Raw genomic sequence first — 22,865 nt, forward strand, 5'->3', positions numbered from 1 at the left:
TCATCCATAACGGTTTCTTTCTTGATATCTGTGATAGTAATGGGTAGCCTATCATATTGAGATAGAACATATCGTCCAAAGTTTCTATGGGTTGATGAGAGCTTGTGTTACCCAGGGTTTTCTGAACCCAAAGCTATGGTAACTAATCTTTGTTTTCCAGGTGGTGTTAGAAATAAATCAGTAGGGGACACAGCATCTCCATCTGATGATTGGTACACACAAGAGTGCTTTCACTTAAAAATCCTTAGTTTTTTGCATCTAAAGCACACATCAAAAATAGCAATAGTCTAGTGCACCCCTGAGATAGTTACCCAAAGTCTGAGATAGTGTTGAGTGGTCAGCAGCAGGTTTCCAGTGGCCAGTCTTCCTTCTAACTGCTGGGGATTTGGGTGTCCGTGTCCTAGCTCATAGAAATCCTCACAAACTTCTTCCCCAAGCTTCTTCAAAGTTCACACACTAACTAATTAATCTCTTTTATGCTCAAAACAAAGCACATACTCATAACTCATAGTAACTCCTAATAAACTAACAATTTACCTTGCAACAACTCATAATTCCTACTTATCAGCAAAGCAACTCCCAGCCAGAAACTTACAAACACAGACAACTTGGCCCCAGGTCAGCCATCCACACTCCCTTCCATTCTCATGAATCTGCCACTTTATCTATTCTTATTTGCAACACTGTGCAGCTGTTTTGTCTACCTAACGAAAGGCTGAATTATTACCAACTATGTGATGTCCTTGCTTCCAGTTTATGGTGGCTGAGTGCACAAAATGTCTGCAGTTATGTCAAGTCCAGTTCTTTCGTAAAACTTGGGCCTGCCAGGTGTGACTGCCCATCAGCATTCCCATGCTGAGTCCCTTTATAGAACTGAATTATTGGAATGAGCTGAAAGTAGCAATGTCCATCATTGCATATGAGCAGCATTTAATGATGAAATTACACGTTTTGGTCCAAAAATTAAGAACAGGCCAGGTAAAATGTCTATCATACAGATAGGTATGGAACTTCTGAATTCTGAAGATAATGTTGAGAGCTTCTCACTCTATTTGTGCACAGTTCTCAGGTGTACTGAGTGTTCATGAAGCAAAGGCAATTGGTTTCTCCATGCCATCAGGAAAAATGTGAGAAAGAACTTTGGCTGATGTAAAGAGTTTCTTTGTTACCTTAAATGCGCGCACACACTTTTTAGTCCATTTCCGTTTTTCCTTTGCTTGTAACAGTCCATGTAAAGGTACCAATACTGCTGCCAGATTAGGCAGAAATTTACCATAGTATTTAAACTGTGCTAAGAATGAACATCGCTGTGACACGTTCTTGAGTGGGGGTACTTGATGAACTACCTTCTTTTGCTCCGGCGATTTCCTTAAGCCTGTGTCACCAATTTGAGGTAGTCAGATGAAGGTTTGAAAAACTCACATTTGTTTCAACGTACTCTCAGTCCATGGTCTTCCAAACATTACAAGACAGCATCCAAATTTTGAGGATGATCCTCTGATCCTTACCTGTAACAAGGATGTCATCTAAATCAGAATCTCATCCATGGCTTCCTGTAACAGGGAAGCTGCCAATGTGATACCGAAAGGCAAATGGTTATAACAAAGTAAGTCTTTTTGTATATTGACCGTGAGATATTTGCAAGATGATGGATCAGTCTCCATTTGTAGGTATGCATTGAGCAAATCCAATTCGCTGAAACACTGTCCTCCACTAAGAGTAGCAAACAGATGTTCAGTAAAACATAGCAGATACTGGCCTGCACATAAAACTGGATTTGGCATCACTTTGAAATCTCCACAAATTATGATGGAGTCATCCTTCTTGATTACTGGTATGATGGGTGTAGCCTACTTTCTGTGTGACACCAGTGACAAGACTATGATTGTCATTAAACGGTCCAAATCGACTTCTACCAAAGACTTCAGGACATAAGGCACAACTCTGGGCTTGCAATATTTTGGCTGGCTGTCACACTTAATAGTGAGCTTCACTGACACATTGCTTATCTGTCCAAGTTCTTCTTTAAAAACTTTGGAGTGTCTATCCAGTATTGCTTGAAGATTTCAAGGTGCTTTTGTGATTGACTTGATCAATTCACTTTGAGCGACTCAAGCCAAGATTTACCAAATAATGGTGGATACTTTCCTTCAATCACATACAAGGGTAAAATGACTGATTGTCCATCATGTTCAACTTTCATCTGTAGTGTCCCTTTGGGGACTAACTTTTTTTCACTATAAGTCTTCAAAACTGTGGAGGTTTCTTTCAGAGGAACTTGTGACAACATCTGGTGATAGGCAGATGCAGAAATCTGTGAAACAGCATCTCCAGTAAAAAGCTCCATTCTTGTGGGAACTCTCTTGATCAAGGGCGTGACCCAGATGCCATCTCGGACTCCAGCTTCTAACAACATGTGCAGTGCTAGGTCTTGATCAGTGTCCCTAGAGTTCTTGTCTTTTTCCACATTATGAATTCCCGATTTCCATCCTTTCTTATGTTCAGTCTTCATATGTGTATTCTTGGATGCATGGTTACTCTGTTGATGGTCCTTGAACTGTGCAACAGGTTACAAAGACATGTCCTTTCTTTTGTCATTTTCTGCAAAAAAAACCTTGGCGTGCTCCGCAATCCTTCTCAGCGTGTGTAGTTTGTGCACAACACCCACATGGAAATTGCTTATGTTCCCATGGTCCTTTGTCTCACCAATTTAGGAGGTGAACTTCTCAATCCACATAAAAATCCAGATTATCCTCTACTGTGGTCTCCGTAGCAGTAGCTATTTCAACAGCCTTCTTGAACATACACACTGATACAGACAGTAACTTTTTTTTTTTTGATCTGGTCATTCTGTAATCTGGGGACAAAACTGGTCAAGTAGGGCATCACTCAATGTTTGTCTGAATTGACAATGCTCTGACAACTTCCGTAGAGCAGGAACAAATTGCGCTACCAACTCTCCACTTCCCTGAAGTTGCTGATGGAATCACAGAATTGTAGGACAGGAAAGGGACCTCCAGAGGTCTTCAAGTCCAGTCCCCTACACTCAAGGCAGGACTAGTTACTATCTAGACCAGGAACAGATATAATTCTATCATCAGTGGGGCAGGAGAAAAATGTTCCCGTGTTGCTGCAGCAATCATGGTATACGTGGCGGTTCCAGGCACAGTTGGAGACAAGGGGGCATGCAGCAACTCATCTCTGTCAGTAAGGTTGAAACGCTGTCTGTCTGGAATGCAGTTGCAAGCTACAAACTGCTCAAAACATTCAAGATACACCACCCATAATTTTCAGTTTTCATTAAACTCACCAACACTGTCCCCCAAAGTTGCCATTTCTCTGCTCTCTTGTTGGACTTCATGCCTCCTGGACTGAGGAGTGTGCAAGCATTTAAAGGGACAGGACATCACAGTATTCAACTAGTTACCATGAGGGTGGTCATAAATTATACTTTAACATAACACATTCCATCTGAAGATCTCAAAACTCTCTATAAATGTTAACTTGTGCCTCATAATACACATCTGAGGTACAGCAGTACAGTATCCCCATTTAACACAAAAATCATTAGGTGATTGATCCAAGATCACACAAGAAGTTTGCAACAAAACTGGTAGTATAACCCAGGTGTCATGATTCTCACAGTAAGGCCTTAAATATATGTAGTAAAAACAGTTTTGTTGCCGATGGCTTTTAAATGTTTAGTTATCTTAATGCTTTGGTTTTCTCTCTTACAGTACATCTGCTGCTTTTATATGACAGGCCAATTGTTTTAAACTCTAGAGGTAAGGATGCACCAAGTTTAGCAGCTTTACAGAATGCATATACTTATTCTCTCTCTTACATACACTTCTTTTTGACACACCCACTCTCTCTCATTCTCTCTGGATTTGTATTCAGGCAGTTAAAACTCACAATTTGAAAGACAGACATGAAAGGTAAAACAACCCAGTTTACCACTACTGTTTACTATAGCAACAGAGGTTGAATGGATGAGGAATAATGACTCAGTGGTCATTTCATATCCCCTCTTTTTTCCAATGCATTCTTTTCCCCCCTCTCCTTTTTAATTCGGCCCATTCACAGCGGATTAGCATAACACCTTTTTATGCTCTGAAGGGTTACAACTGTAATCACTTCAATTCATCATTTTATTTAGAAATTCTATCTCCAGAGGAGTAATTCGATTAGTCATAACAATTCAAGTTTCATCTAACCAAATAGAAAATTCATTATAATGCCGTGCTGGTGCATTAGCTTATTTTGAGCGGATGTGGGGGAAAAAAAAAATCAGAGATGTGAATGGCTGGTATGAAAGGAAGAAAACAATCCTTTCCTAACAAAAGGCTGCCAACAAAGGATAAAGTAGCGAGCAGAAATCCTTACTCCCAATGGCACAGTTGTCTCAAGACTAGTAATAACCTATACATTGTAAAGCTCTTAGGCTTAAAGCGGAGGAGGAAATTTTTGCCTGAGGAGGGTGAGAAGAGTTTGCCTTTGACTGGTACTGTAACAGTGAGGGGGCCCTATCTGGAAAGAAACATGTAAGATAAAACTTGAGATATGTATTGTTCTCTTTGCATAGGCTGAGGACTCAGCTATCAGGGTCTTGTTTTACTAGCATATGCAGTACACACACACACACAGGTTTCAGAGTGCCACAAGTACTCCTTTTCTTTTTACACACACACACACACACACACACACACACACACACACACACACAGAGTAAACTTGGATTGTTGTGAGTAATCAAATTATTCCCCTGGAGACAGGATTTCTATATTTTTATATGATGTCTGGTCTTGATTGCCTATCATCACTTTCTAAAATAAACATCAAATGAACACATGCTGTAAAAGAGAAAAACTAGTAGCATTCCTAGCTAAAGACTGTGGAGAAGGATATGATGAGAGAGAGAGAGAGAGAGAGAGAGAGAGAGAACACCTTAATATCTCCAAAGACTTTCAGTTGTCCAATGCCCAGAAGCATAAATCTAAGAAAAGCTCTCCTGATTGCGGGACACAATGATAGCACTTGGGGCAGTAGCACAGATGCCACAGTTATGCTTTCAATTTAGAAGTAGAGCTTTCTTTTTTCCCCCCCCGGTAAAATGATTTAAGATGCCCAGATATAATGGGATGGAGTTGTAGAAGACAGCATTTGATATTTTAGAGATTTAGGGGTATTAGGATCCAGCTGACAAATCTATAGCTGTTAGAATGGCTTAGGACTGTTTTGAGCATTCTGAGCCCATAATTTTCTTGATTTTCTTTTTTACAGATTTCTGAGGATTTTTGCACAGCATATGGATGGTATTAAGAGCATTAAGGATTTATACATTTGTATTATGATAAAAACCCACAAAGGCTGAAATTTACACAAAGTAAATAGCCTACCTTGCTTGTCACCATGAAAGGTTTTCCTCCTTCCCCCCCCCCGCTGCTGGTGATGGCTCATCTTAAGTGATCACTCTCCTTACAGTGTGTATGATAAAACCCATTGTTTCATGTTCTCTATGTGTGTATATAAATCTCCCCACTGTATTTTCCACCAAATGCATCCGATGAAGTGAGCTGTAGCTCACGAAAGCTTATGCTCAAATAAATTTGTTAGTCTCTAAGGTGCCACAAGTACTCCTTTTCTTTTTGCGAATACAGACTAACACGGCTGCTACTCTGAAACAAAGTTGTGTGTAATCCAGATTCTACTCATGGTTGAGTTTAACTGCACGTGCACGCACGGTCTGAGATCATTAAAAGGAGAAAGAAAAAATATTTACATTAATCATACTAACTTCAGGCATCATGAAAGCAATCTTAAGGCATTCTCTAGGTTGGGTTTACTCATCCCCACTATTAAAATTAATTCATTACGACTATCTTTGTCTGAATATTTTTTAATTCAGCATACAAGCTGTCTATTCTTGCGTCTTTTCTAGTCACAAACTGCTTGGAGACCTTCTTTTGATCAAACACCTTGTGGTTTGTTTCAACCTGTTCCCAGCACCCTTACAAACTTGTGCAGCTCTGTATTTACAACAGCATGCAATTCTTAGCTCACTCAGGAGGGAGGTATGGGGGGGAGGGGAGGAGGGGAAGGGGAAGGGAGAGACAAAAGCTCTCCTTTTTTTGAAATGCCTGCCAGCCTCTTTTTCTTCCCACAAGTTTGCACTTCCTTCCTGTGCCTTTTCCACCTCTTGAGTAATGAGCTAATTAGCCATTTGGGCTCTCCTCAGCCCATCCCAATCCGCTAATTCAGTACAGCTCTTCCCAATAAAGACTACTCCAGGGCAACTACTTCTTGTAGTTGCATTGACCACAGTGCTACATCAGCTTCTGCTTCCCAGAACTCTGTCACACACTTTTTGTACTCAACCTCCCTTTATCATAATTCTGACACTTGCACTTGTATAGCTCATTTTGTCTTAGGTATATATAATATCGCTATGAGAGCGCCTTTCAACCCTATGTTGGAGGAAACATCTCTACAGGCTTTGCTCCAGACTCATTTCGCTGTGCTTCTACCTCTAACATAACAAATGCTGCTTTCTACAACTCATCCCAACAGAATTTACTTTTAACCACATTTTAAAAATAGGAAAACTGAGCAGAGAGATTAAAGGCCAGACTTTAAGAAAGAATGGCAGGCCTCAGGAGAGTGCACAAATGTTGACAGCTAACTATTTTTTGTAAGCAAATACTTTGTACGTACATACAACTGCAATAATAGTACTCACTGTGTATGTGCAAATGCCTGTGCATTTTCCCTGTATTCTTCAGGACCCTTTATAAGATTTTAGCCGTAAATGAGCCGTCAAACATTGGGGGAGAAGTTCATGTCAGAGTCAGGAGAGAACTCAGGGATTTCTGACTTATGCTCAGAACAAGTCTCTTATGAAACAGAACTACATTTTGCATCTTCAAATCCCTACCACTTCTTGATTTGTCAGCTGCTTGAGGAAAATAAAGTAAGAATATTAGCTATATTGTGAGTGCACTGTCAAGGAGGCAAGCTATTTTGTTCACAGGAAAAAAAAATGGCGATCTACTGTGCAAATAATTCAGGAATAATTAGAAGAAAGAATGACAGACCACAATGGAAACAAAGACCTATTTATTTAGTAAAGAACTCCCATAAGAAAACTTGAAAAAGACTATGCTTAAAAGGGACAATGTTCAAAAACATCCACAAAAAACACAATGCTTTTGGGAAAGACAGTGAGAAAAATGTCACAACAAAACATGAAAGTGTGCATTAATATTTTATATTTCCCATGGAAAAAGAGCAACATGCCTTCAAAGATGTTTAACCAAGTTGAAAATGAGTTGCAGAAACATTCACACCACCGGCTAAATTCTATATGACTTTTGTTTACACGATGATTTGATGGCTGCATTTTTCAATGTTGATTATCATTGTATCTCTTTTTTCTCACTTTGCTGTAAAACATCATTAGGCATCCAGTAAAGAGTTAAAGAGCACAAGGTTTTCAAAGTTAGTGCTATGGTGAGGTAAGTAAAACTTCTAACTGACGATACAGTTGTTAGTTTAAAAAATTATTTTACAAGAAAATGAACAAGTTCAAAGTTAATATGAAGAGAAAGTTCTGATGTATGCATAGTCTATATTTTAGTAATTTGTCACTCTTGTTTCTATCTCAAAATTATTACATGTGATTTGATAGTTAAAATCTTCTGGCAAGTAGATCTCAAGCTATTGTAAGCTGGTTCTAACTACTCTAATGGCCAGTAAATATCACAGAAAAAGACTAGGTGTTGAGAAGGAAAAAAGCATGAGACTTCTGGGCAACCTATCGCTTGAGGTAGAAAAGTTATAGCACAATTGGCAAAACACATAAGAACATGGAACTACATTGTAGTGTCAGGGGGTGCTGGGCAAGAACTGCTGACTCAGCCCTCTGTCACGCCAGCTCCCATTAATGGAAGTAAATTGGAGCTGGCTAGAGAAAATCTGCACCTAATTGGTGAATGGGAGACAGCTGCCCACCCTATTAGCCTGGGGCGGGGAGGAAGAAAGCCAGGAGGGTGAGCAAGGGAGTGGAAGCAGAGCGATAGCTCTTCCCTCCTGGGTGCAGACAATAGAACCTATGTTGTGAATGGTGAAAAGGTGGTGGGAGCACAACCTGTGAATAAACAGAACCAGTGGTTACTGAGCCTCAGGGTCTCCGAGTGACTTTGTCAGCAAAGCAGGGGCAGGAGCCAAGAAGGCCCGGCAGTGCCCTGCTACATGTAGTTTCCTCCTAGCCAAGTGTTTTGGTAATGGCAAAAGTTTTTCACCTCCAGGATGTTAGTTTGAATACAAACCAGTTCTGCAGAGATGAAAAGTTATGAACATTCAATGGCCATTCAATGAGTTATGTGGAAAAAAATGCACCTCAATTCATTTTCTAGTGGTTGTGTCAGAAAATACCATCACAACTGGCAGTAATTGACACCTGTGATGGCAATCTGTGTAGACACACCAAGAAGTGGAGCTGGAACACTGAACCTCTTGAGGTGCTTCCTCCTACACAGGGTTGAAGTATATGGGTTGAGTGATAAACTTGTTCAGTAGCTGCTGATGCTGTACCTCTTATGCTGGTAAACCGAGAAAAATCAGGCACCAGAATAATCTTTTGAATACCTCCAAAATCACTAATTTTTTTTATTTTTATTTTTTAACCAAAAAAGGGAACTTGCATAATAAACTGTCCATTAAGATACAGAGCCACTGATAGAGCAGTTGAAGAATAAAGTTATTACTGGATTATTTGTTACATTAACTACTCAAAATAAAAGAGGCTGGATATGTCTTCATAAAAATTCTTCATCGTTATGTGATCCATAGAGGAAAATGATGCTAGATTTTCCCTTGATTTCGTAGAAAGGGGGCAGCTGGCAGGGCATTCTCCACAAGGACTCTGGAATTCCCTCCTGACCCTAGTCCAAAATAGCCTAGATTTATTGACTTTCAGGGCACACTCCAGTGCCAATTTGTTTTGCTTTAGTGAATGGTAGGTGGGCTATTGGCCAATGTATGAAGGTGGTAAATGTGCTGCTACTTGGCAGAAAGGTGAGCTGATGAAACTGCATTTTGTTTTCATAATTGTAAATAATTGGCTGAATGCTCTGACTCTGTCTATGGATGCTCCTTAATTATTCTAAATCCTGAGAAAAACAAATAAATAAGATAGCACAGTTCTCTCTTTCTAGAGGATGCTCAGTGTTCTTGATTTCTATCTAAAACTCAGCGCAGGCACCTTTATCCTAACACTCATTTGAAAGGATAATGGCTCAATAATAGAGTTCAATATAGTAAACTTATATACAAGATCCTGGTTCCTGACCAACAGTGAAGCTACCAGGGACTTACAAAATCAAATGCCTGTGTCCTAGGAATGTGGAGAATTGTTTGTAACCTATGAGCAACAATCCGCATATGTGTATGCGTTTGTTGTTTTTAAGGCAAATCAAATAGTTTAATTTAAACAAACTCGTATCTACAGCAGTTCTCTGCACTGGCTTCTCAAAATAAATTACAACAGGATGTATACTTCAGGGAAAACACTAGATTTTTTTAGCCTGCTCTACTCCAGTGCTTTGACAAACTAACAAAAGCCCAGAGCTTCTAAAAAGTTCTATTCAGATCCCTTGTCTAGAAGACGACCCCTTCTTCAACAATGGAATTGTAATAGGTTGAAAACATTTGTTACTCCACAACTATATATACAGATGCGTTTAGCTTTTTGAGCTTATAAGAAAACTTCAATTAACCACAAACACAATACATTTGAAATTTACTTATTTAAATAACACCATTTCATCTGGCTAAAGAATGTACGTCACAAGAGGCCATTCACAGCAAACAAGTAACCCTCCATAAGGTCTCATGATCGGGACATGCACATTTCTTAACCTACTAGAATCAATTTGCAATCTCATTATCACCAAATTCCCAGCAACTTTTATGCAGTGAATGTGGTGGCATTCATTTACAAGGCAAATGAGAACTCTCTATTTTATAACTACATTCTGCCTGCTGCAATAATGATCAATCATCTGCTCAAATCTGGGGTGAAGTCCCAGAGGACTGGAGAAGGGCAAACACATCTTTAAACATATCTTTAAAGAGGGGAACAAAGAGGGCCTGGGAAAATTATATACCAGTCAGCCTAATTTCGATCCCTGGAAAGATACTGGAAAAAATGATCAAACAATCAATTTGTAAGCACCTACAGGATAATAGGGTTATAAGTAACAGCGAACATAAATTTGTGAAGAACAAATCACTCCAAACCAACTTAATTTCCTTCTTTGACAGGGTTACTGACCTAGTGGATAGGTCTAGCACTATTCAATATTTTCATTAGTGACTTGGATAATGGAGTGGAAAGTATGATTCTAAAATCTGTGAATGACACCAAGCTGGGAGGGGATGCTAGCATTTTGGAATACAGGATTAGAATTCAAAACAATTGTGACAAATAGGAGAACTGGTTTGAAATCAGTAAGATGGAATTCAATAATGACGGATGCAAAGTACTACACTTAGGAAGGAAAAATCGAATGCACAAACACATAATAGGTAATCGCTGATGAGGCTAGGCACTAGTATTGTAGAAAAGGATTTGGGGTTATAGTGGATCATAAATTGAATATGAATCAACAATGCAATGCAGCTGCAAAAAAGCCGCTAATACTATTCTCTTTAACAGGAGGGTGATATGTAAGTAACAGGAGGTTATTGTCCCACTATACTTGGCACTGGGGAGGTGTCAGCTGGAGTACTGTGCTCACTTCAGGGTGCCACGCTTTAAAAAAAAAGTTTACAAAAATGATAAAAGGTTTAGAAAACCTGACCTATGAGGAATGATTAAAAATTCTGGGCATGTTTAGTCTTGAGAAAAGATGATTGGGGAGAGCGGGGCAGAACCTGGTGACAGTCTTCCATGTCCAGTGAAGGTAGGCAAGAAGTAATGGGCTTAATCTGCAGCAAGGAAGAGTTAGATTAGATATTAGGAAAAGCTTTAATTATAAGCATAGTTAAGCATTGGAATAGTTTAAGGGAGGCTGTAGAATCCCTTTTCTTGGAGGTTTTCAAGAACTGGTTAGACAAACACCTTCCTGAGATGGTTTAGATTTTCTGGGTCCACCCTCAGTGCAGGAGGTTGGAGATTTCTTGAGGTCCCTTCCAGCCCTACATTTTGATGATCTTTAACCATAGGATGGTGAGGGACTGAAAGTTCAAAGGTTAGCAACAGAAAAAAAATATTTTCACCTCTAGGTCTCTTGTTTCAGCTGTTAGACACAATTTTGATGCAACCCAGATAACTAAATATCTGATGGGTGTTATATGGCCTTATCAGATGCATTTCCTAGTGGACAAGTTGATAAGAACAATGAATGATCGCACCTGGCACCCATTCTAGCAATTTCCACAGAACTGCGAGGAAGAGAGTGAAGAATGAACTGAACTGTGACACACAGAGATTATCCTTCCAGGTAAGGATTGAGACACATTGGTAGGGTGGATCACCACTGCCTGTGCTTGACCTGTCTTGTAGATAGGGACTCCCGTATTCAGGGCTCTCAATCCAATACATTTTGCAAGAACTTCAAAATTTAGCAAACAGTCGTAATACTGGAGAAACAAGCATCGACCCTGCATTGCATAAGAGAAGCTGAAGATTTCCTGGACAGATGTCAGGATATGCTTCTATGGGCACAATATTTTGCGCAGCAGGGACAGGAGGACAGTGAAGAAATTTGGCAGCATGTGATCTCCAGAAGAAGAAAGAGAAGTGTCCATGTACCAGCAGTGCAGATACAGGTAAGCAACCATTTCCATGTTCTCTCCATGGGTACTAATGCGGAGAGTGGACTAGATGATACATCTGAGGGAAGGGAACAGAAGGAGACTCTGCTGATTGGAAGGCATGAGATGCACTGTCCTAGGAATGGGGGTTCCACAACCACCGCTCCCAAGAAGAGGCTCTCTCTTCAGGGGGACTGAGTCATCTATCTGCCTCCCCGACCGGGAAAACCGAGAAGTCTGCTGCTTGCCAGGAGCTAGGACTCACAATGTGATGGAGAGAATGCCGAGACTCATCAAGCCCTCGGACTGCTACCCCTTCCTGCTTCTCCACGTGGGCACCAATGATACTGCCAAGAATTACCCTGAGAGGACCACTGTGGACTATGTGGCTCTGGGAAGAAGGATAAAGGAGTTTGAGGCACCAGTGGTGTTCTCGTCCATCCTCCCCAGGGAAGGAAAAGGCTTGGGTAGAGACCGTCGAATTGTGGAAGTCAACAAATGGCTATGCAGGTGGTGTCGGAGAGAAGGCTTTGGATTCTTTGACCAAGGGACGGTGTTCCAAGAAGGAGGAGTGCTAGGCAGAGACGGGCTCCACCTAACGAAGAGAGGGAAGAGCATCTTCGCAAGCAGGCTGGCTAACCTAGTGAGGAGGGCTTTAAACTAGGTTCACCGGGGGAAGGAGACCAAAGCCCTGAGGTAAGTGGGGAAGTGGGATACTGGGAGGAAGCACGAGCAGGAGAGTGAGAAAGAGGAGGGCTCCTGCCTCATACTAAGAAAGCAGGACAAACAGCAAGTTACCTCAAAAGCACCTATAGACAAATGCAAGAAGCCTGGGAAACAAGCAGGGAGAACTGGAAGTCCTGGCACAGTCAAGGAATTATGATGCGATTGGAATAACAGAGACTTGGTGGGATAACTCACAGTACTGTCATGGATGGATATAAACTGTTCAGGAAAAAGACAGGCACGGCAGAAAAGGTAGGGGAGTTGCACTGTATGTAAGAGAGCAGTATGACTGCTCAGAGCTCCGGTATGAAACTGCAGAAAAACCTGAGTGTCTCTGGAGTAAGTTTAGAAGCGTGAGCAACAAGGGTGATGTCGTGGTGAGAGTCTGCTATAGACCACCGGACCAGGGGGATGAGGTGGATGAGGCTTTCTTCCGGCAACTCACGGAAGTTAGTGCATGGCAGGCCCTGGTTCTTATGGGAGACTTCAATCACCCTGATATATGCTGGAGAGCAATACAGCAGTGCACAGACAATCCAGGAAGATTTTGGAAAGTGTAGGGGACAATTTCCTGGTGCAAAAGTGCTGGAGGAACCAACTAGGGGCAGAGCTCTTCTTGACCTGCTGCTCACAAACTGGGAAGAATTAGTAGGGGAAGCAAAAGTGGATGGGAACCTGGGAGACAGTGACCATGAGATGGTCGAGTTCAGGATCCTGACACAGGGAAGAAAGGAGAGCAGCAGAATACGGACCCTGGACTTCAGAAAAGCAGACTTTGACTCCCTCAGGGAACTGATGGGCAGCGTCCCCTGGGGGAATAACATGAGGGGGAAAGGAGACCAGGAGAGCTGGCTGTATTTTAAAGAATCCTTATTGAGGTTACAGGGACAAACAATCCCGATGTGTAGAAAGAATAGTAAATATGGCAGGTGGCCAGCTTGGCTTAATAGTGAAATACTTGCTGATCTTAAACACAAAAAAGAAGCTTACAAGAAGTGGAAGATTGGACAAATGACCAGGGAAGAGTATAAAAATATTGCTCGGGCATGCAGGAGTGAAATCAGGAAGCCCAAATCACACCTGGAGTTGCAGCAAGCAAGAGATGTTAAGAGTAACAAGAAGGGTTTCTTCAGGTATGTTAGCAAGAAGAAGAAAGTCAAGGAGAGTGTGGGTCCCTTCCAGAATGAGAGAGACAACCTAGTGACAGAGGCTGTGGAAAAAGCTACTCAATGCTTTTTTTGCCTCTGTCTTCACGAACAAGGTCAGCTCCCAGACTTCTGCCCTGGGCAGCACAGCATGGGGAGGAGGTGACCAGCCCTCTGTGGAGAAAGAAGTGATTCAGGACTATTTAGAAAAGCTGAACGAGCACAAGTCCATTGGGCCAGATGTGCTGCATCCGAGAGTGCTAAAGGAGTTGGCGGATGTGATTGCAGAGCCATTGACCATTATCTTTGAAAACTCATGGCCATTGGGGGAAGTCCCAGACAACTGGAAAAAGGCTAATGTAGTGCCCATCTTTAAAAAAGGGAAGAAGGAGGATCCTGGAAACTACAGGCCAGTCAGCCTCACCTCAGTACCTGGAAAAATCATGGAGCAGGTCCTCAAGGAATCAATTCTGAAGCACTTAGAGGAGAGGAAAGTGATCAGGAACAGTCAGCATGGATTCACCAAGGGCAAGTCATGCCTGACTAATCTAATTGCCTTCTATGACAAGATCACTGGCTCTGTGGACGGGGGGAAAGCAGTGGACGTATTGTTCCTTGACTTTAGCAAAGCTTTTGACACGGTCTCCCACAGTGTTCTTCCAATAAGCTTCATAGATACTAAGGTCAGAAGGGACCATTATGATCATCTAGTCTGACCTCCTGCACAACGCAGGCCACAGAATCTCACCCACCCACTCCTGCGAAAAATCTCTCACCTATGTCTGAGCTACTGAAGTCCTCAAATCATGATTTAAAGACTTCAATGAGCAGAGAATCCTCCAGCAAGTGACCCGTGCCCCATGCTACAGAGGAAGGTGAAAAACCTACAGGGCCTCTTCCAATCTGCCCTGGAGGAAAATTCCTTCCCGACCCCAAATATGGCGATCAGCTAAACCCTGAGCATATGGGCAAGATTCACCAGTCAGATACTACAGAAAATTCTTTCCTGGGTAACTCAGATCCCACCCCATCTAACATCCCATCACAGGCCATTAGGCCTATTTACCATGAATACTTAAAGATCAATTAATTACCAAAATCATGTTATCCCATCATACCATCTCCTCCATAAGCTTATCGAGTTTAATCTTAAAGCCAGATAGATCTTTTGCCCCCACTGATTCCCTCAGAAGGCTTTTCCGAAACTTTACTCCTCTGATGGTTAGAAACCTTTGTCTAATTTCAAGTCTAAACTTCCTGGTGGCCAGTTTATATCCATTTATTCTTGTGTCCACATTGGTACTGAGCTTAAATAATTCCTCTCCCTCTCGGGTATTTATCTCTCTGATATATTTATAGAGAGCAATCATATCTCCTCTCAACCTTCTTTTAGTTAGGCTAAATAAGCCAAGCTCCTTGAGTCTCCTTTCATAAGATAAGTTTTCCATTCCTCAGATCATCCTCTGTCTGTACCAGTTCCAGTTTGAATTCATCCTTCTTAAACAAGTATTCCAGGTGAGGTCTCACCAGTGCCTTGTATAATGGTACTAAAACCTCCTTATCCCTACTGGAAATATCTCTCCTGATGCATCCCAAGACCGCATTAGCTTTTTTCACAGCCATATCACATTGGCGGCTCATAGTCATCCTATGATCAACCAATACTCCAAGGTCCTTCTCCTCCTCCGTTACTTCTAATTGATGTGTCCCCAGCTTATACACTAAAATTCTTGTTATTAATCCCTAAATGCATAACCTTACCCTTCTCACTATTAAATTTCATCCTATTACTATTACTCCAGTTTACAAGGCCATCCAGATTCTCCTGTATGATATCTCGGTCCTTCTCTAAATTGGCAATATCTCCCAGCTTTGTATCATCTGCGAACTTTATTAGCACACTCCCACTTTTTGTGCCGAGCTCAGTAATAAAAAGATTAAATAAGATTGGTCCCAAAACTGATCCCTGAGGAACTCCACTGGTAACCTCCCTCCAGCCTGACAGTTCACCTTTCAGTAGGACCCGTGGTAGTCTCCCCTTTAACCAATTCCTTATCCACCTTTCAATTTTCATAACGATCCCCATCTTTTCCAATTTAACTAATAATTCCCCATGTGGCATGGTATCAAACGCCTTACTGAAATCTAGGTAAATTAGATCCACTGCGTTTCCTTTGTCTAAAAAATCTGTTACTTTCTCAAAGAAGGAGATCAGGTTGGTTTGGCACGATCTACCTTTTGTAAAACCATGTTGTATTTTATCCCATTTACCATTGACTTCAATGTCCTTAACTAATTTCTCCTTCAAAATTTTTTCCAAGACCTTGCATACTACAGATCTCAAATTAACGGGCCTGTAGTTACCGAGATCACCTTTTTCCCCTTTCTTAAAAATAGGAACTATGTTAGCAATTCTCCAATCATATGATACAACCCCTGAGTTACAGATTCATTAAAAATTCTTGCTAATGGGCTTGCAATTTCAGGTACCAATTCCTTTAATATTCTTGGATGAAGATTATCTGGGCCCCCCGATTTAGTCCCATTAAGCTGTTTGAGTTTTGCTTGTACCTCAGATATGGTAATATCTACTTCCATATCCTCATTTCCATTTGTCATGCTACCATTATCCTTAAGATCCTCTTTAGCCTTATTAAAGACTGAGGCAAAGTATTTGTTTAGATATTGGGCCATGCCTAGATTATCCTTGACCTCCACTCCATCCCTCAGTGTTTAGCGGTCCCACTTCTTTGTTTTCTTCTTATTTATATGGCTTTAGAACCTTTTACTATTGGTTTTAATTCCCTTTGCAAGGTCCAACTCTACTTGACTTTTAGCCCTGTCTCACTTTATCCCTACATGTTCTGACCTCAATAAGATAGCTTTCCTTGCTGATCCCTCCCATCTTCTACTCCCTGTATGCTTTCTGCTTTTTCTTAATCACCTCTCTGAGATGCTTGCTCATCCAGCTTGGTCTACAACTCCTGCCTATGACTTTTTTCCCCTTTCTTGGGATGCAGGCTTCTGATAGCTTCTGCAGCTTTGATTTAAAGTAATCCCAGGCCTCCTCTACCTTTAGATCCATAAATTCTTCAGTCCAATCCACTTCCCTAACTAATTTCCTTAATTTTTGAAAGTCAGCCCTTTTGAAATCAAAAACCCTAGTTGCAGATTTATTTTTGTTAATCCTTCCGTTCAGTTTGAACTGAATTAGCTCATGATCACTTGAAACAAGATTATCCCCTGCAACCATTTCTTCTGTGAGGTCCTCACTACTCACCAAAACCAAATCTAAAATGGTATCCCCTCTAGATGGTTCAGCAACTACTTGATGAAGGTTTCAGAGTAGCAGCCGTGTTAGTCTGTATTCGCAAAAAGAAAAGGAGTACTTGTGGCACCTTAGAGACTAACAAATTTATTAGAGCATAAGCTTTCGTGAGCTACAGCTCACTTCATCGGATGAATGGCTCCATGGCTAGTTGGCAGCCGGTATCAAGTGGAGTGCCCCAAGGGACGGTTTTATTCAATATCTTCATTAATGATCTGGAGGATGGTGTGGATTGCATCCTCAGGAAGTCTGCAGATGACACTAAACTGGGAGGAGTGGTAGATACGCCAGAAGGTAGGGATAGGATACAGAGGGACAAATTAGAGGATTGGTCCAAAAAAAATCTGATGAGGTTCAACAAGGACAAGTGCAGAGTCCTGCTCTCAGAATGGAAGAATCCCATGCACTGCTACACACTAGGGACCAAATGGCTAGGCAGCAGTTCTGCAGAAAAGGATCTAGAGGTTACAGTGGACGAGAAGCTAGATATGAGTCAACAGTGTGCCCTTGTTGCCAAGAAGGCCAATGGCATTTTGGGATATACAAGTAGGGGCACTGCTAGCAGATCAAGGGACGTGATCGTTCCCCTCTATTCGACATTGGTGAAGCCTCACCTGGAGTACTGTGTCCAGTTTTGGGCCCCATACTAAAAGAAGGATGTGGAAAAATTGGAAAACGTCCAGCAGGGGGTAACAAAAATGATTAGGGGACTGGAACACATGACTTATGAGGAGAGGCTGAGGGAACTGGGATTGTTTAGTCTGCAGAAGAGAAGAATGAGGGGGGATTTGATAGCTGCTTTCAACTACATGAAAGGGTACCAAAGAGGATGGATCTAGACTGTTCTCAGTGGTAGCAGATGACAGAACGAGGAGTAATGGTCTCAAGTTGCAGTGGGGGAGGTTTAGGTTGGATATTAGGAAAAACTTTTTCACTACGAAGGTGGTGAAACACTGGAATGGGTTACCTAGGGAGGTGGTGGAATCTCCTTCCTTAGAAGGTCAGGCTTAACAAAGCCCTGGCTGGAATGATTTAGTTGGGGATTGGTCCTGCTTTGAGCAGGGGATTGGTCTAGATGACCTCCTGAGGTCCCTTCCAACCCTGATATTCTATGATTCTACAGTGGCAGCGGGGAGGCAAAGTTATGAAGGATTAAGATGCGAAATTCTGTCTCCTGGGTAGCATGGTGATCAAGTAGCTGCAAACAGACAGGGAACTAGCCAGCAGCCTTTCTAAATCTTGGAGAAATGTCAAATTCTAATCCAGTCGGTTTAGATCTTTATCAAGGACAGAAGTGAGAGACTTTAAAGAACTATGTTAGATAACTAAACAGAGAATCTCTTCATATCTACAAAATAATGGTAAGAATGTCTTGAATTACCAGCATTTCTAGGATTCATTAAACTCCCATCGAATGCAATCTGCTCACTTTAAAACAGGCAGAATATTCAGGTTTCACAGATACTGAGGAATTATGAAACAGGCTTAGTTTGAGGTTTGCTCATCAGAGACCTTGTTCACGCTACACAATTAAGTCAACCTATCTGAGGTCGACGTACAGCCACTGCAATAACTACTGTGGTTTTTCATGTCCACACTACCCTCCTTCTGCTGGTGGTGCATGTCCTCACCCGGACAGTTTCACTGACTTAAGTGGGGCAGTGTGGGGGAATGACAGCCCGAACTGTGAGCCCTGCTGCTGGGCACTGACAGCCTGGTGCCGAGTGCTGACAGAAGCTGTGAGCTCTGCGTGGAGCTCACAGCCCGTGCTGTGAGTGCTTGGCAGCAGACTCCATACTGTGAGCTCCACGTGGTGCTGACACGCAATATAAGTAATGCCGTGTTTACACAGACATTGCATAGCCCTACCTACATCGCGCTACGCGTCTCATGGAGGTGGAGTTATTAGGTCAGTGTAGTTAGGGGCTTACATCCACGGGAGCAACCCTGTAGTGTAGACACTTACAGAGAGTTAGGTCAACATAAGCTGACTTATGCCAGCCTAACTGTAGTGTAGACCAGGCCTAAATGTTTCCTAATGTAATCAATCAGGCAAACAATTAAACAGCAAACATTGTTCACATACATAAAAGGTGTACATTTTTTTAAATGCTGTGGTCAGCATATACTCTTATGAAACCACTACCTAATACACTTTTGAAATGCCACAGGAATTAATCATAGACATTTCACAATCATGACTCTAACCAGTAGGAAATTCCTACGTCAAAAATTACTGGAAAATAGTCAGAGATAAAGTAGCTAATAATGTGGTTTTTCTGTCACTGCTCAATGTTCCCAATGCCAAGGGATACAACTGAAAAATCTGTATTCTACCCAGACCATAACTGGTAGTTTATGTCTCCCTAACTCTCTCAGCACTTTGGAATACCATATTTTGAAAATGAGATATGGACAGGGATGCAAAGAGGATAGGGATGTAAGAAAAAAAAAAGGAAAGGAATGCTGAAAGAAAAAGGGATGGAGTAAGGGGAGGAAATTAAATAAGAAAGATGAGGGAATAGAAGATGGCAGACATTTTATTTTTTTATCACTTATCACAAGTACTAGCAAATGGCAATACTGAAACAAAAGATTAGTAGTATGTCTACATTAATGGAATCAAATGCTACCTAACACACTGAAAAGTCTGAAGATAGGAAGCTCTGGTACTTTTTGGAATGTCTAAATTCTTACATTTATGACTCTGTATCCACCTCTGTTGACCCCAATGGAAGTAGCACATTCAGTGCCCAATCTGATCCATTCTAGAAAATCCTCATTTCTGCTGGCACAGGTATAGTATTTTAAACAAATTAATGTTAGCACTCTTCTGAGCCTTGCAGCTGTGACTTCCTTCTTGTCATGGTGAGCCCAGACCCAGAACTAAAGTTTATCAAACCTTCATCCTAGAGCCATCATTTCCTTCCTACAACCACCAAAATCTCCATTGTCCCCACCGCTGTACTGCTTCTGCAGTCACCATTGCAAGTAGCTTCTCTTAAAGCAATAGAAATATAAGTCATTCAGTTAAAGCCATGTATGTTACAATCACAAAGTCCCATAGCACCCAGGCATAACACACTACCAAAATGTTGCTACATTGCTCCGAGTAGCAAAAAAATTCAAAAGTTCATTCTCTAACTCCAGAGCTCCTATGTAGACCATTGTCAATGTGCAGCACAACATAATATTGTGCCATAGGGTTACTTTTATTTATTCTTATTCTCTGGTTCTGGTAAAGAATGTGAAAGAATGTCTAAGAATGTGAAATTGCTTATAAGCAGATAGAAAATGCCTAACAATTTGTTTAAAAAACATTTGAAAATCAAGGAAAGCTAATATTGATTAATATTTGGACTCAAAATACAGTAATCCATAATGTATAGGGGTTGATTATTTTAAAATACATTGAAGTCAAGCATTAGGTTTGTGCTTCAAAAGTTTAATATTTACAAAACCAAATCAAGTTTAATACTGGAATTTTGTGTCTTTCTATAATGCAGTTGACTATGCAACTTGTTTAAACATAAAATGTCCCTGAAAAAGTTATTGGATTCACTCAAAACGCAATCTGATTTACCCAAAAGCAGTAAATGGTGGGTTCTGCTTAAAAATGCAATAATAAATCCCACATTCTCTGAACACTGGGAGAAGGGGCAAAAAAAACCTGGAATTACTTGTGCTTATAACTATTTCAGAACACAATGCACTCAGTGCTCTCTGGCAACATTAAATGGCTCAGCTTCCATTGATGGACAGTTTTATAAAGGAGATTAGAGATAGGAACAAATCTAATGCAGAGTGTAATCTTCACCACAGTACCATGGCAAAGTGATTTCTGGCTCTTGCTCTTCATTGCTTGTGATTATATGATGTATAAATCAGAGTAATTTGATTTCACACTGCTCACCTCAGGGAATACTTCAAGTATCAAAGGTATTAGGTAATTTAGAGTTCACTGTTGACATTCCTAAAAGGAATCCTCGAGTTGCGGATTGTAATGAACAAGTGGCAAACACAGTTCACCCATCAGCATTCCTAAAATTAAATGTGTGGCAAATATATCCTCTGAAATCAATTTGAATAAAGTAGTGTTATTTATGCATATCCGATGGGTTCAGATGCCCAGGCCATTTAACGAATTCCACTGCTACTGGGATCAATTAAATAAAAATCCCTTACTCAGACCAGTATTTGGAAAGCTGGTGGATCCCATCATATTCATACCAATCTCATTTACATGAACATGACTGGACTACTGGTCTTGCATCTGGAACTCAAAGTGCTTTTGAGCAGTGGCTCTTGTTTTAATTACCATTACTGTTATTTCGTACTGGTCCATTCAACTAGCTGTGGATCATATATTTCTTGTTTTTAAAATAATTCTAGTTATGGTTTACTGGTATGATCATAAATGTCAACAGGAAAAATCCAAAATGGTGGCATTCTAAAATTCCATTTCCTCCTCTGGATGGCTCAACAGCTCAATAAAATTTTCCCCTGCATGAGATTAAAAATGTCATGCAAAAGTGCTTGAAGTGACAAAATTTAAGGTGATCTCCTTTTGTTCTCAAACCTTTTGAGTGAAATTAGGGAATGTTTGAATGTTTCCTACTTTTAGACATTCCATAAACCTCAAACATGCGTAGCAATGGTGCCCCCGCCCCCCAACATTATATGAGCTCTGATGTAAAAATAACTACACCAGTGTGAAAAACTGGATGTTTAAATAGGGGGCTCTCAAGCAGAAGTAGGGAGGTTATATTACTTTTGGATTTGGCACTGCAGCCACCACTACTGGAATATTGTATCCACAATTCAAGAAGGATGTTGCGACACAAGAATGATTAAAAGACTGGAAAACCTGCCCTACAGTGAGAGACTAAAGAAGCTTGACTTGTTTAACATAACCAAGGAGAAGACTGAAGGGTAACCTGATCAGTGTCTGTAAGTATCTACATGGGGATTAATAATTTGATAATCTAGCAGACAATCAAACTAGCAGTCAAAAGTATAACAAAATCCAATTGCTGGAAGTTGAAACGAGACAAATTCAGACTACAAATAAGCATGAATTTTTAACAGTCATGGTAACTGACCATTGGAACAACTTACAAAGAGTTGTGGTGGATTCTCCATCACTGGCAATTTTTAAATCAAGATTGTACTTTTAAAAAATATTCTCTAGTTCAAACAGGAATTAAACCAGGGAAATTCCAATCCCATGTTATAGAGGTGGTCAGACTAGATGATCACAATGGTCCCTTCTGGCTTTGGAATCTATTATATATGCATGTAGCTGCAATATCAGAAAGCTTCACATATTTGGGAATCAATCAGTAACTCAGAAGCATCTTTCAATTTTCTAATTAAAAAAAATCTCTACCCTCTCCCTCTTGGTGCAAAGCATCCTTGTATTTACTGCTACAGGAAGAGTGTCAAATCCTACAAATTTTCATTTAAGATCAGAAATACGATCAGTCACAATTTTAAGGACAACTGCAGTGTATTCACATGTACAGACTCTAAGGATCCAAAGCACACTGACTTCAGTAGCCTTTGGATCGAGAGCCAGTTGCAGTGGGATTGAATTCAGCATAATAACCTTTAGACACAGTGGACCAAATGCACACTTACAGCTCAAATGTTCCACCCAGACTTTATTTCTAAAAACAGATTAAAAAGTCATTTTCTGTTATTTTTGAATTATTTCCAGGCATGTGTTATTTCAAAAGGCATTTTCTTCTATCTGCATGAAGTGAACACACGTATAGATGAAGGGATCAAATAATATTGTCTCTACTAGCAACACAAACTGAAATTGCAAGGTTTCAGAGTAGCAGCCT

At 40.8% G+C, this 22,865-nt stretch overlaps 1 protein-coding gene across 16 annotated transcripts in view; it reads right to left on the reverse strand.

Annotated features, from left to right (window-relative positions):
* Nucleotides 1–22,865, reverse strand: part of PTPRK (protein tyrosine phosphatase receptor type K) — a 603,062-nt gene that overhangs the window by 65,766 nt on the left and 514,431 nt on the right. The window lies entirely within an intron of this gene.

This window comes from Dermochelys coriacea, chromosome 3, assembly GCF_009764565.3.
Source record: "Dermochelys coriacea isolate rDerCor1 chromosome 3, rDerCor1.pri.v4, whole genome shotgun sequence".
NCBI classification, from domain to species: domain Eukaryota; kingdom Metazoa; phylum Chordata; order Testudines; family Dermochelyidae; genus Dermochelys; species Dermochelys coriacea.